Source organism: Nicotiana sylvestris, chromosome 6, assembly GCF_000393655.2.
Source record: "Nicotiana sylvestris chromosome 6, ASM39365v2, whole genome shotgun sequence".
Taxonomy (NCBI): Eukaryota; Viridiplantae; Streptophyta; class Magnoliopsida; order Solanales; family Solanaceae; genus Nicotiana; species Nicotiana sylvestris.
This window is the reverse complement of record NC_091062.1, coordinates 116,863,486-116,876,723: the sequence shown is the minus strand read 5'-3', so window position 1 is coordinate 116,876,723 and position 13,238 is coordinate 116,863,486. Positions and strand designations below refer to the sequence as shown.

General features: G+C 38.6%; 1 long non-coding RNA gene across 1 annotated transcript; it reads right to left on the bottom strand.

Moving 5' to 3' along the window:
• Positions 1-8,375: 8,375 nt before the first annotated feature.
• On the bottom strand, positions 8,376-10,906 carry LOC104226807 (uncharacterized). The gene is made up of 3 exons (XR_710932.2): positions 10,597-10,906; positions 9,924-10,119; positions 8,376-8,752 (listed from the first exon to the last, which is right to left on the bottom strand). It is a non-coding gene; the product is annotated as an uncharacterized lncRNA (long non-coding RNA).
• Positions 10,907-13,238: the final 2,332 nt, after the last annotated feature.

The following is a 13,238-nucleotide window of genomic DNA, read 5'->3' as shown; positions in this document are numbered from 1 at the left end:
TTGTTGTGCATTTTTGTTGCACATGCACATATATGACTAGTGGCCTAGTTAGGCGCAGCGGCATGGTTGATACAGAGACTTAGGTGAGCTGCACCTCTTGAGATGGCCCGCAGCCTGCAGAGTCTCCTTCAGAGTATTGTATTGTATTTTTTTTTCTTTGTTATCCAATTTTGTATTCCGGACAGTTATTATATTACATCTATTTCCTAAAAGTTGCTCATGCACTTGTGACACCGGGTTCTAGGATGACAATGAGATTTTTCAAATTTAGATTGTAAACTTTTTTAATTATTCTGTACAGATTACCTTTTTTGTCAAATTGACAGAAAATTATAGTTTTCAAAAATTCTAAAACAAGGACTAAGTTAAGCATTTATGGTTGGCTTGCCCGACAGTGGTGTCCGACGCCCTCACGACCCTTAGTAGATTTTGGATCGTGACAATATGGTATCAGAGCACAAGGTTCCCTTAGGTCTCACGAGTCATGAGCGAGCCTAGTAGAATCTTGTGGATCGGTACGAAGACGTCTGTACTTATCTTCGAAAGGCTACAGGGCTGTTAGGAGCACTTTTCTTCTTGATTTCTCATCGTGCAATTTGATTCCTTTGAGGCTTATGCCCTTATTTCCTTCCTACTCGATCTTATGCGGCATGAAGCACTTATTATAAATCGGGAATTGAGGAATTTTAGTGGTACTACATAGGTGGTGCGGGATGTTTCTCCAAGCATAGTTGGTTGGGCTATTGTCGTCGGCTTGCGGAAGGATATTATGTCATTTCATCTCGGTAGCTACACTTCTGAGAGCTTTGAGGGCTATGCACAGGTTGCTATGACGCTCATAATTTGGTTATCGCATTGCATCGGTATGATGGTAGGAGGAGTGCCCATGCATCGGGGCAATGAACGACTTGAAGGGAGGTCTACTCAGAGCATAATTCAAATATTCGGTATTTTATTTCTAGCGGAGGAAAGGAAATCAGACTATAATCGTTCACGTTTGGGTTGACGGAGTAACGAGACTTGGTATTTTCGAGCATGGTAGAACTTTCATCTGCGATGTGGTGTCATTGTCCTTGATTGAATGTGTCACGACCCAAATCGATGGGCCACGATGAGCACCCGATGCCATACTCAGCCCGAGTGTACCACTCTGTAACTGTGAACTCTGGAGGGGTAATCCTTAACTTAGGCCGATGGGGCCATACTCTAAATCATCTAAAAATATCATATCTCTCATCTGAGGGATAAACATACCCAAAAGCTCATATATATATATATATATATATATATATATATATATATATATATATATATATAACTGTGCAGGCTGATGAGGCCGCCATAAACGTCTACTGATAGACCAAAATATACAGGACTTGTCTACAAGTCTCTAGAGATAACTGAATTGTATCATGATCGTGAACCTGTATATATAAAATAGTCTCCAAGGTATAGACCTGGTAACTCCAAGAAAGTGGAGCGTACCAACCATGCTGATGTTTGACTCTATCTACTAGGAAGATTTATCCAGTTGTCTATCAGGACCTGCAGGCATGAAATGCAGTGTCTCCGGCAAAAGGGACATCAGTACGAAATAATGTATCGAGTATGTAAGGTAATAAAATAACTGAAAGCTGAAATTGAACTGATAATATAATAATTGAAAGTAACTGAGAGTCAAAGATAATTTGAAGCTATGCTTAACTATTGATACTGACTCAAATCTCTCAATATAGTAAGTAAAATAGTTGTCCGGTCCTATAATGCTCGGTATATATATAACTGCTCTGCCATAGTAGGCTTGCTCATAGGTGCTCGACCATACTAAGCTCTATATCTCGGCCATGTTGGGCTCGCTCATAGGCGCTCGGATGTAGTAGGCTCGGTATATAACTTACCATCTGATCAGAGGCTGCCCAACAGGGGCCTGCCCATCGATTATAGCTCGATGGTAATGAAAATACTGTAATACTGTATACATAGACTCTCTTCTCTCTTGACTGAAAGAAGACAATACTCAATTGAATATGATAAGGGAGAATACTATAGCTTATGAGACTAGAAAAATGTACATAAATTCAGGAATATGAATTTCTCTTTATGCCTCGTTATCAAATTTGTGTAATTATGAGATCATACCAAATTGAAGGAAGGGCTTAACCTTAACATACCTGTATGATCTCCACCGTATTACTCAACCAAGCTCAAAATAACTTCTCGCATCTACAACAAGTGAAATGATATTGCCGTTAACATATAATGTCGTACCATCGTATTTGGCTAGTCGCATGACTTAAGGAAAATCGGGAACCAACTCTCCTATTTTTATTACATCCCAAAGACCACTAAGGGTCATCAATAACCCAACAATAACAACCACAACCAACACTAGCAACAACAACAATATAATCCAATATGAGTTTCTCTGATTATCTTAACAACCATATTGAGCAGCAAGCTCATTTTTTTACTCATAACAAGATATAAATTGAATCCAACTCCTATTCCATAAATTAGTTTACAAACTTCAGAGCATCATACTTATATGTACCATATTATTTCTAGTTTAAGACCTCCGCAAAATGCCTTCTAAAACAGCCTCATACGTCTAGCACCTTAATTTTTATCGTCAATCACTTGTTTTTCATATTTTCTTCTTCAATCAACTTAATTAACACCTAGGAAAGCTTAACAACAGCAGCCACAATATTATCAAATTATTTTTCATAATTTTCAGCCACCACAAATCATATTTTTAACCACAAAACAGTCCAATCAAAAAGACAACCGTATCCCATGTTCCTTCAAGTGCATCTTATGGTTTTCACTCAAACAACACAACCAAAACAAGATTAACCTTAGGAACAATCAAGAAGATGTTATACATACTTCCACACATGTAACAAAGATCACATTTTCTTGGTCTGTTAGAACTGTTCCTTTTTAGCATTTCTCCATTTCCTCTAACCATCTTCTGAAATCTTTTGATTAGGTAAGCCATGTCACTGTCTTCCTCACCTGAATCATTGTAATCAGCTTGAAGTACCAGGTTCTTTTCCTTCTTTGGTTCTCTTCTTTCACTGTTTATCTTTCTCTTCAACTCATAGGTCTTCAAGTTTCCGATCAGCTCTTCTATTGTTAGCTCTTGTAAGTCCTTTGATTCAGTAATAGCATTCACTTTGCTTTCCCAAGAGCTAGGCAAAAAACTGAGGATTTTCCTTACTAGCTTGTTTCTGGGAATCGTTTCACCAAGTAAGTGTAACTCATTTATGATGGAAGTGAATCTTGTGTGCATATCTTGAATGGATTCACCGTCCCTCATTTTGAATAGTTCATACTCGGTAGTGAGCATATCAATCTTAGACTATTTTACTTGTGTAGTTCCCTCATGAGCTATTTGCAAAGCTTCCTATATCTCTTTGGCAGTGTAGCAGGTGGAGATTCTATTATACTCTTCAGGTCCTATTCCACATACCAGAATTTTCTTGGCACAAAAATTCTTCTCCACAGCCTTCTTGTCTGCTTCAGTGTACTCTTTGTTAGTTTTTTCTATTGAAAATGGAAGTTCCTCTAGTACCTTGGTTGGAACATAAGGACCATCGCATATGATATCCCATAACTCGCAATTCTCAGCAATGATAAAATCGTGCATTCTTGTTTTCCACCACCCATAGTATTGTCCATTGAACTTGGGTGGTCAGTATGTAGATTGACCTTCTTCCAAATTTGGTGGAGCAGCCATGAGGATCCTTCCTAGGTATTAGCCTGATAGGAGGAACCTGCTCTAATACCAATTGTTAGTTTGTATGAGTCCACCAAACAGAAAAGTACCTGGTCCTCTAAAAGATTCTGCTGAGAACGCTAATAAAATAGTATGTAAATAAGGCAGAGGATTTTTACGTGGAAAAATCCCACACAAGGGGATCAAAAAACCACAACCTACACCTGTAGGCTTTTAACTTCACTAACTTGTAAAGAACCTATTACAAGCCACTTTGCAATGACTCCATTACAAAGGATTTACTCAACTAACTTGTGGTACTCTTACCACAAGCCACTTTGTGACTTCCTAGTTACAAAGGCTTATACTAACTTGTGATGCTCTCACCACAAGCCACTTTGTAACTCTACATTTACAAAGACTTTTGCTTATGACTAAATCTAGTCACAACATAAACTCAAGGAGTTTAAGGATTTACAAGAGGATTCCTAATCAAACGCTTCTAGCTAAGCAGTTTAGGAGATACATTAAGTACAATCACAAAGTTACAAATCAACTAGGACAACAACAAGCTATCTTTTAGGATCTGGTCCGTAGTTTCGTTCAACTCTGCTCTTCAAGCTTGTGAGGATTGATTTCTCTATTTTGGCAAGATGCTTGAATGAGAAACTGAAACCTTCAAGTGATGTTTTGTATAAACTCATTGTAGGTACACCTTGATCATATCACTTGAAATAATGTGATCACTTTATTTGGTTAGAGAATGAGTGGGCGCTGGAGACAGTGCAGTACGCCAGAAACAATGCAGTCAGTCACTTCATATCTGGCTGGGACCAATTGACTTGTACTGTGATGAGGAAACCACAAGGGTATCATATCCTTATTTGGGTTCCTAGCTCCTGAAGCTAAAGCAGTTCACCTTTAGCTGGAATTCGTTAAGCTTACAGTATAGTCCGAGTTGGTCAGGTTCTCTATCTGGTTCTTAATAGTAAGTTTGTTAAATCATCAAAAAATAAGGCAAAAACATTTCAAACCTATCAATTTCCCCCTTTTTATGATGACAAACTTAACATTATAGAGTGAATTCAAAGTAGTAAGAACCAGATTAAGTAATAGGGAACACATGAAGTGATAGGGAACACAGGTTCCCCCTGACTCTATACCCTGACTCATGTATTCCCCCTGAGTTAATGGCCATAATTTCATAGTTTTCCCCTTTTTGGCATCATTAAAAAAATAGATAGAATAAGAACAAAGAAGTCCAGCTAAACTAACTCATGCCACATATGTGCACACAATCATGATAGAGAACAGAAACACAGAAGGAGAGTACTGGCATAATAAAACAAAGATTGATATTAATAAAACTTTAATAAGCCTTTGCTTTGAAAAAGTGAAACGCAACATTGGACTTGTGAAAACGGGAGAAGTAGTGTTTCATCCCAACCACATAAAAAAAGAAAACAAAAACATCCGCCAAAACATCAAAGAAAACTTAACAAACCTTTACAGAAAACTGGTCACTAAAGGGGTACTTAGGGGGCACTAGGAGTAAAAGGCTTGGAAGCTGCAGCAAGTGTTTGGAGAACGAGATCTATTCGGGCATTTCCTGACTTTTGCTCATTGAGCAGTTTTGCTTTCATGTTCTCTACTTGCGCCCTGAGATCAACATTCTCCTTTGTCAAATGAGCCACTTCATCATTTGACACCGAAACCCCTTGGGCTTGCTGACCTTCCAAGATAGCATTCCTGGCCTTCAACCGACTAATTTCCTTAGCTGCACTGTTCTGAGCATTAATAAGCTATGAGACAGTTGATGTACTTCCTCCCCCCCCCCCACACCACCATTCTTTTCCATGCACTCGCACTCTTCCAAAGTTGTTTGTGAGAAAGTCTGCTTCCTAGTTCCCACCTTGCCTGTCCCTAGTGGGACTTCAAAGAATTTGAACACTTGTGTAAGCAGGAACCCATAGGGAAGGCCATCATTACCATATTTGAAGGTGGCAACCTTTTGCATGTGCTCAATCATAATAGCAGGCAGACTCACATGAGTAAAACTGTCCAGTTGCTCCATCAAGAATAGGTCAGACTTAGAAGTCATTGACCTCTTCTCAACTCGAGGCAATAGAACTTTGTTAACCAATTCGAACAACAGCTAATAGACAGGGAATAGCACTTTCTTATGGATCTGGTCCCCCTTCTGGTTTGCATTGGTTTTTACCACGACATTTCTGAAGTTAAACTGACACACATCTTTTACACTTGACACACCCGATGTAGGAACTTTTAGGATCTCTCCAAGAAACTTTACATCGAACACGATGTCCACCCCATTGACCAAGGCACAAATGTGATCATTCTCAACTGGAAAGAATCTAGCAAAGAAGCTTTGTACCTCATCCTCATATACCTTGGGTGCATCAATTTGAAATAGATGCGCCCAGCATTGAAACTTAACCATTTCCAGAATTTGGCACATTCCATCCATCTCAGAGATTTTTAGGTTAAACGTACGACCCAGCAGAACCTTTTGATGCCTTAGGAGTTCATAGCCAAGGCTGACTTCACTTCTCATTCTCTTCACAGAACCGGGTTTTTCAAAGGTTTCAGACTTGAATTTGTCGGACTTCCTCCACTGAATTTTCCTTTTCCCTTGGATTTGACTAGCACCTCCTCATCAGACATCGAAAACTCACTTACCACCTCCTTCATCTTGGACCTAGATGTTGACACCTTCTCTACTGAAGCAGACTTCGTCTTTTTCGAAGATCATCTAACAATTGAACCAGGTTTATCTAGGGTTTCCTCTTCCACCTCGACTACAGGGATCACCTTATCACTGACAGGTACACCGTCTTTCACCAACTTTCTCCTTTTCTTCTTACTACTCTTCTTGCTCTTTTGAAGAGCAGAATCGTAGGCCACCTTAACTTGAAGCCTAGTGGTAGGTCGTTTGGTTTCAGACTCAAGGGTGGACTCAACCCTCCGCTTACTTATGAATGCATCAAGAGCCACATTATCTAGGTCTTCTTCATCACTGGATCTCATTTCAGGTGCTTGAATTTCTAGGGGCACAACATCGAATGCAGGAACAGCACTGTCATGGGAATGAGAGCCCTGACCTAGGTCCTCCGGAGAGGGATCTGGTTCCTCATGTGATGCCCTAGTAGTATCTGCTACTGCATCCCCTTCAATAGTTACAATGGCCCGTTCTTCCTCCACACTTTGTGCCTCATTTTTCTGAGATGTAATCTCATGTAGTACACCATCAGCAGACACCACAAACACGGTTACAATATTTTTCTCTTCCTCAAATGGTGCTACCACCACCATGGAATCGGTAGCAACGAAGGCAGAACTCTTTGTGTTGTCACTACAAAAAATATTGTAATGACAGTTATTTTAGTGGGTTACGGCGATTTTTAACCGCCACTATAAGCATCAATGGCGGTTTCACGAAACGCCGAAATTACGTCCGCCAAAACTTTATGACGGCGGTTTCCTGCTAAACGCCATTAGCCGAACCCTGCATAAAATGGCGTTTTACAACCGCCACAATTGTCTCTTTAAAAGGCAATTTGAAATCGCCATAATTGTTTTCCATTTCATAATTAGTTTCTACAATTTTTGTTCATTACATATATTTACCCTGTCCATTGCAGGAAAGCTTGTTTATTACTTGTAACAGTCACAAGTATAAGAGAACGATTACTTAAATAAATCATTTGTTGTACATAAAAAATATAAGCACTTCAGAATTACACCATCAAATGTATTAAAATTCATGGAGTAATATTTTACATCAATTCAACATAAGGGAAAAAACAGTAATAAATCCTTGAGATACATTCAATGAACACTCATGATCCGAAAAGTTACTTCCATAGATTGATCTTGGGTTGCTAGATGACGTGACACGACCTCCTATATCCTGTGCCAACAAAATAAATAAAAGCAACAATTGATAAGTAACCAAAACTCAATCATAATTGATACAAAAGGCTAAGTATACAATTGATATGTAACTGAATTTTCACACAGTGTTTTGGATAGCGTGCAGCGACAAATAGCGATGAGGGCCCGCTTCACTTAGGCGAGAGGCGCGCAGCAAAGCGCTCGCCTTTTTTATGTGAAGCGATAATTTATACAAAAATATAACATATATATATATATATATATAAGTAAAAATTCAATAACAATAATACATTAATAAATATATCAATACAAAACAGAGCCTAAAAAGAAAGAGCTGAAGAGCCTTTGTTATTTTTCTCGAAAAATAGAGCACAAAAACATACTTTCTGTTTCTGTTGTTCTCGACAAAAACAGAGCAAAAAAAATAGAAAGAAGAAGAGAAGAAGAAGGAGAAAGAAGAAAGAAGAAAGAAGAAAGAAAGAAACTCAGAGAAGCATACCTGGTTTCAGATGGCAGAAACTTGATGAAGAAGACGATGGCACTTGGCAGAAACTTGAAGCTTTCAGATGAAGAAGACGATGGCATAGTAATCGCGAGCCCTAATAGCGAACCTTTTTTTCAGAAACTTTGCCCTAATCTCGCCTCTGTTGTTCGAAGTTGAAGAAGAAAGAAACTTCTAAGAGTCAAGCCCTAATCGCGACCCTTTTTCTTAAGTCTTTGCACTTTTTCTTTTTTTATTTATAAAAAGCGACGCTACAGTCGCCTCACGCTACACTGTCACCTCTCGCTACACATGCAGAGGTGAGTGCTTTATGCAAATCGCAACGTAACAGATGAAAGAAGTGACATAGTCTCGCATCACGCTATTAGCATGAGGCGAGCGCTATTTATAACACTGTTTTCACAAAAGCTAGAATTTCCTCAATACAGCTAAAAACTCTCATAATTGCATACACAACACATGCAAATCACAGCCTTCAATAAACAAACCAAACCGAAATAGGAGAAAGGCGATGTAGTTACCCTTGGAGTGAAACACAATGAGACTCGAGAAACCTATGCACATTGTGCAGCCTTGCTCCATTCGCAATGCCCGAGCTGCATACGCAACATTATCTGCAGATTTGACCAAGCTTCAGTTAACACTCAATTTCCATTCGTACAAAATGTTCTCATCCACGCAAAGTTTATGGCGTCCCTAGTTTACATCTAAGAAACTAATAATAGAGAGAATAATCACTCAAGCACACCCCAAATCAATTAAAAGAGAGAGCCACTATGATCCTCTTCACAATCAATCCCCAAACTGATATCACTTAACAATTAATCAATATTGGGACTAATGATTAATATGTAACACCATTTTCAACAATTGATTTTTTCTAGTGACGCACATTATCGAACAGTCCCTAAGCATCAAGTCCTCTGATTCTGTTTGAGAGCTTGGGGGGTAGACTACTCCCCTAATTAATGCAAGAAGAGTGTTAGCCATGACTTGAGCTAGTTGATAGAGAAGTAATTACCTAAGGAAAATTGTGACCATCGATAGTTTGGAGGCATTCAATGAATTTTCTTGTTGATTTGTTTCTTGTTACCTAAGGACAAACATATATTCCTTTTACAGTTTCTCCAAAGTCTCCATCAATGAAAATAACAATTGGACCAGTCACACTCTAAGGACACATATATCTCACTTAATTTAATAGTTAGACAACATACCATACTCCTTGCACATCCAGAATAGTTGTGCTTGTATCCATGTACTTTTTTACTGCTATGGAATAAAGCTTTTCTTTTACATGGACTTTCAGCATCAACATTAGAAGACTGATTACATAAGATAACCATTTTCTAAGCTTTTCCTTTCTTTCTTTTCATATCAAATAAGATACTCATTTTTAAAATTGCAGTAACATTGACTATTTGTATGCGATCAATTTACTAAAGACCTGCTTGTACTGCTATCTAACTAAACTTGGCCTGCTTGTACTTCTATCAACTAAACATTGTCCTTCTTCTCTAAGAGAACAAGGAGAGTAAGGTGGTAGATCAAAGAAGTAAAAGATTACCTTCTATTAGAATGTTGTATGCCCCTACATAACCTGATCCGTTAAGGTAAAAAATAATTCTCAAAAAAATATCCATGTTATTTTGATCTCACATAATTTGGTTGGGTATAAAAAGGGGAAATCCAAGACAAACTGCAAAAGCAACAAAATGAAAGATGACAAACTAACATAATGTATTCTAAGGAAGCAGTTACCTAAAATGAATAATTTCTACTTACCTTTTGACCCCAGGCAGTACCAAAATCATATCCACAGCTTCCAATTTGTTGTGCTTCCTCAATGGAACTCGAGAGAGAGAATCAGAATTAACTTGCTCAATATTATTTGATCATGCTAATAGAGTCTGAACAACTGATGCTAATAACTTCTGTGATTTTCCATAAGTTTTTTGTAAATACTCGTCCCTCAATTCTCCTATTTATCATGAAACAAGTTTAATGTTAAGCACCTGCAAATGAACTCTTTGAAAATAGTGTAATTATATGGCAATTAAATTGAAGTATTGAAGTGCTCAGAGATAGTTAATGTTTTTAAAATCTACTATGAGGTTTTACAATTGGTTGGTCCTTATGTTCTAAATTACAAGACAAATTACTTTCTCTTTGGTATGTTCATAATGAAACTTGTCCTCTTGCCGAAAAGGTAAGGTTTCTCTCCAAAAAGATGAATTATTCGAACAAAATCTCTCATAATTATTTCTCACAATCCAAATTTAATCATGCTCTGCCACTAACCAGACTGTTCCTTAGGATATAATATAAAATAATTTTCAAAAAATAAAGGAAGCTAAGAACAAATCCGACAGCGATATCGACAGATCAAAGCAAACTAACACTGAAACCCTAAAACCAAATCAACAAATAGCGAAAAGGAGATAAAATTAGAAATGACCTAGTGGACTTCGTTTGAAGTTGGGAGTTGAGATCACTGAAGCCGCTTCGGAGATAAGCAAACTCCATATAAGCCTCATCGTATTTGAATTGATAGCCTCCGAATCGATTGACTCGGCAAGAATAGACCAGAAGCTTCGCCATTCCTTCTTGTGTTCGAATCGATGGCCTCAGCGAGAATAGAAGAGGAGAGAAGAGAGAATCACCGGCTATGGCGATCTGATGAAACGTCGTCAAGGGAGAGGGAAAACTGCACAGAATAGGATTTATTTGGGGGGAAGTTCTAATTGGTGAGACTTAAAAAGAGTGACACTTATTTTAGGTTTGTCCGCAGTAATATATGACAAATCGCCAATTTACGGCTGCATAATATGGAGACTTAAAAATTGCGCTAGTAGAGTGCTTATTATGGGGGTTTCATTCACCCGCCGTATTAAAACCGCAGCAATATTGCCGGTTTTTGTTGCGTGACCTTAGGATTTTGACCTTGTTCTCCACTTAGTTTTTGACTGGTGGGAGCCTCAGACGATGGGGAGAACGAAGCAGTAATTTTAAGGGTTTCTGAATTAGGAAGAGACTGAGAAACTAGGTGAGGTGTAACTGTAGCGGCAGGAGTAATAGAGGGTGAGGAAGGCTCAGTAAGAGCGGAAGGATCCATAGATTGATCAGTGGTAGGTACAACTAAGGCAATGAGATCGGAAGTTGTCTCAGCCATTGAGAGAAGTGGTGTGACGATCCTTTTGGGAAATTCTAGTATAAGACTTATGGTTAGGAAGAACAGAAAAGAGGATTTTTAAAAGAAGAGGATAATTATGAAGAGAGAGGAATAGGCACCGGTTCTGAAACGGCGGTTGGGCGTGGAGAATTGCAATGTTTCAGAGGGAGATGAAACGATTTGAAATGAAGAGACGTGACAGCAGGATCTGAAAATTTGATGACATGGCAGTTGTGTTTTGTACCTTTTTAAGACGTGTATTAAAGAATGCACAAAACTACTAACCTTTGGTACAAGAACCACGTTCTTGACCTTTTTATTTGAAAGAATCAATCCTCTTTTATCATTCATGCACTGCATCTACCGCTTCTATACTCATCATGTGTGTTTACTTGCAACGGTATTGACGTGAGTTAGACATGGCCAGAAAACACTTTGAGCCAGTTATTTCTTGAAGGTAAAAGCCAGCTAAAGAGGAATCAAGTTCTCAATTAGGCTTTAAAAGCCCTAGCTTCGCTCTGTTTCTTTCAAATTGTTCCCTACTTAGTGTCTTGGTGAAAATGTCTGCAATTTGATCTTCGTGCTGCAGAACTTCATACATATCAGCCTTTTCTCCACATTGTCTCTCAAAAAATGATGTCTCACATTGATATGTTTTGTCCTTTTGTGTTGAACTGGATTCTTGGCCATGTTGAGTGCACTGGTATTGTCACATAGAAGGGGCAAACTCTCAGTGAATACTGCAAAGTCCTCCAGTTGTTGTTTGATCCATAAAAGTTGAGCACAGCAGGATGCTGCGCTACATATTCAGTTTCAGTTGTTGAAAGAACCACTGAATTTTGCTTCCTTGTACCCCAAGAGATAAGGCATGAACCTAAGAAGTGAGCCATTCCAGAAGTGTTTTTCCTATCCACAAGATAATTTGCATAGTCTGCATCAGCATACCCAATCAGATTAAAACTGTCACCTGATGGATAATACAACACCAGGTCCTGTGTTCCTTTGAGATATCTTAGTATTCTTTTGGCAGCCTTTACTTGACTCATCATATCTGCCTTTTCGTTTGTCATGTTAATGACTTCACCAAGGACTAGTGAGGGTTCTCCATCTTGATCTTCCTCAGCACTCTTCTCAAATGATGGATAGGATTCATCAAAAAGAACGTGGACACTTTCCTCAACACATTGAGTCCACTTATTATATATCTTGTAAGCCTTGCTTTGAGAAGAGTAGCCCAGAAATATTCCTTCATCACTCTTGGCATCAAATTTACCAAGCTGATTCTTTCCATTGTTGAGAACATAGCATTTGCACCGAAATGTTCTTAGGTGAGTCAGCTTGGGTTTCTTTCCATTCAACAGTTCATATGGGGTTTTGTTCAGAAGTGATCTGATCATGCACATGTTCACCAAGTAGCAGGCAGTATTGATAGCTTTAGCCCATAAGTTCTTTGAAATTCCACTGTCGATCAACATTGTTCTTGCCATTTACTCCAGAGTTTTGTTCTTCCTTTCTACTACTCCATTTTGCTGGGGAGTTCTGGGATCTGAGAAGTTCTGTGCGATGCCATTTTCATTGCAGAATTCATCAAATTTGACATTGTCAAATTCTGTCCCATGATCTGATCTAATGCATGCAACTCTAGACTCCATCTTCACCTAGATTTTCTTCACAAAGGTCTTAAATACCTCAACAGTTTCATCTTTGCTTCTGAGAAATAGAGTCCATGTGAATCTGGAGTAGTCATCTACTATCACAAAAATGTATCTTTTTCCTCCACTGCTTTGCACTCTCATAGGTCCACACAGATCCATATGTAGAAGCTCTAGTGGCTTTGAGGTGCTCACATCTCTTTTAGACTTAAAAGAGGACTTCACATGTTTTCCTCTAACACAGGCATTACAGACTCTTTGCATCTTGAATTGTGA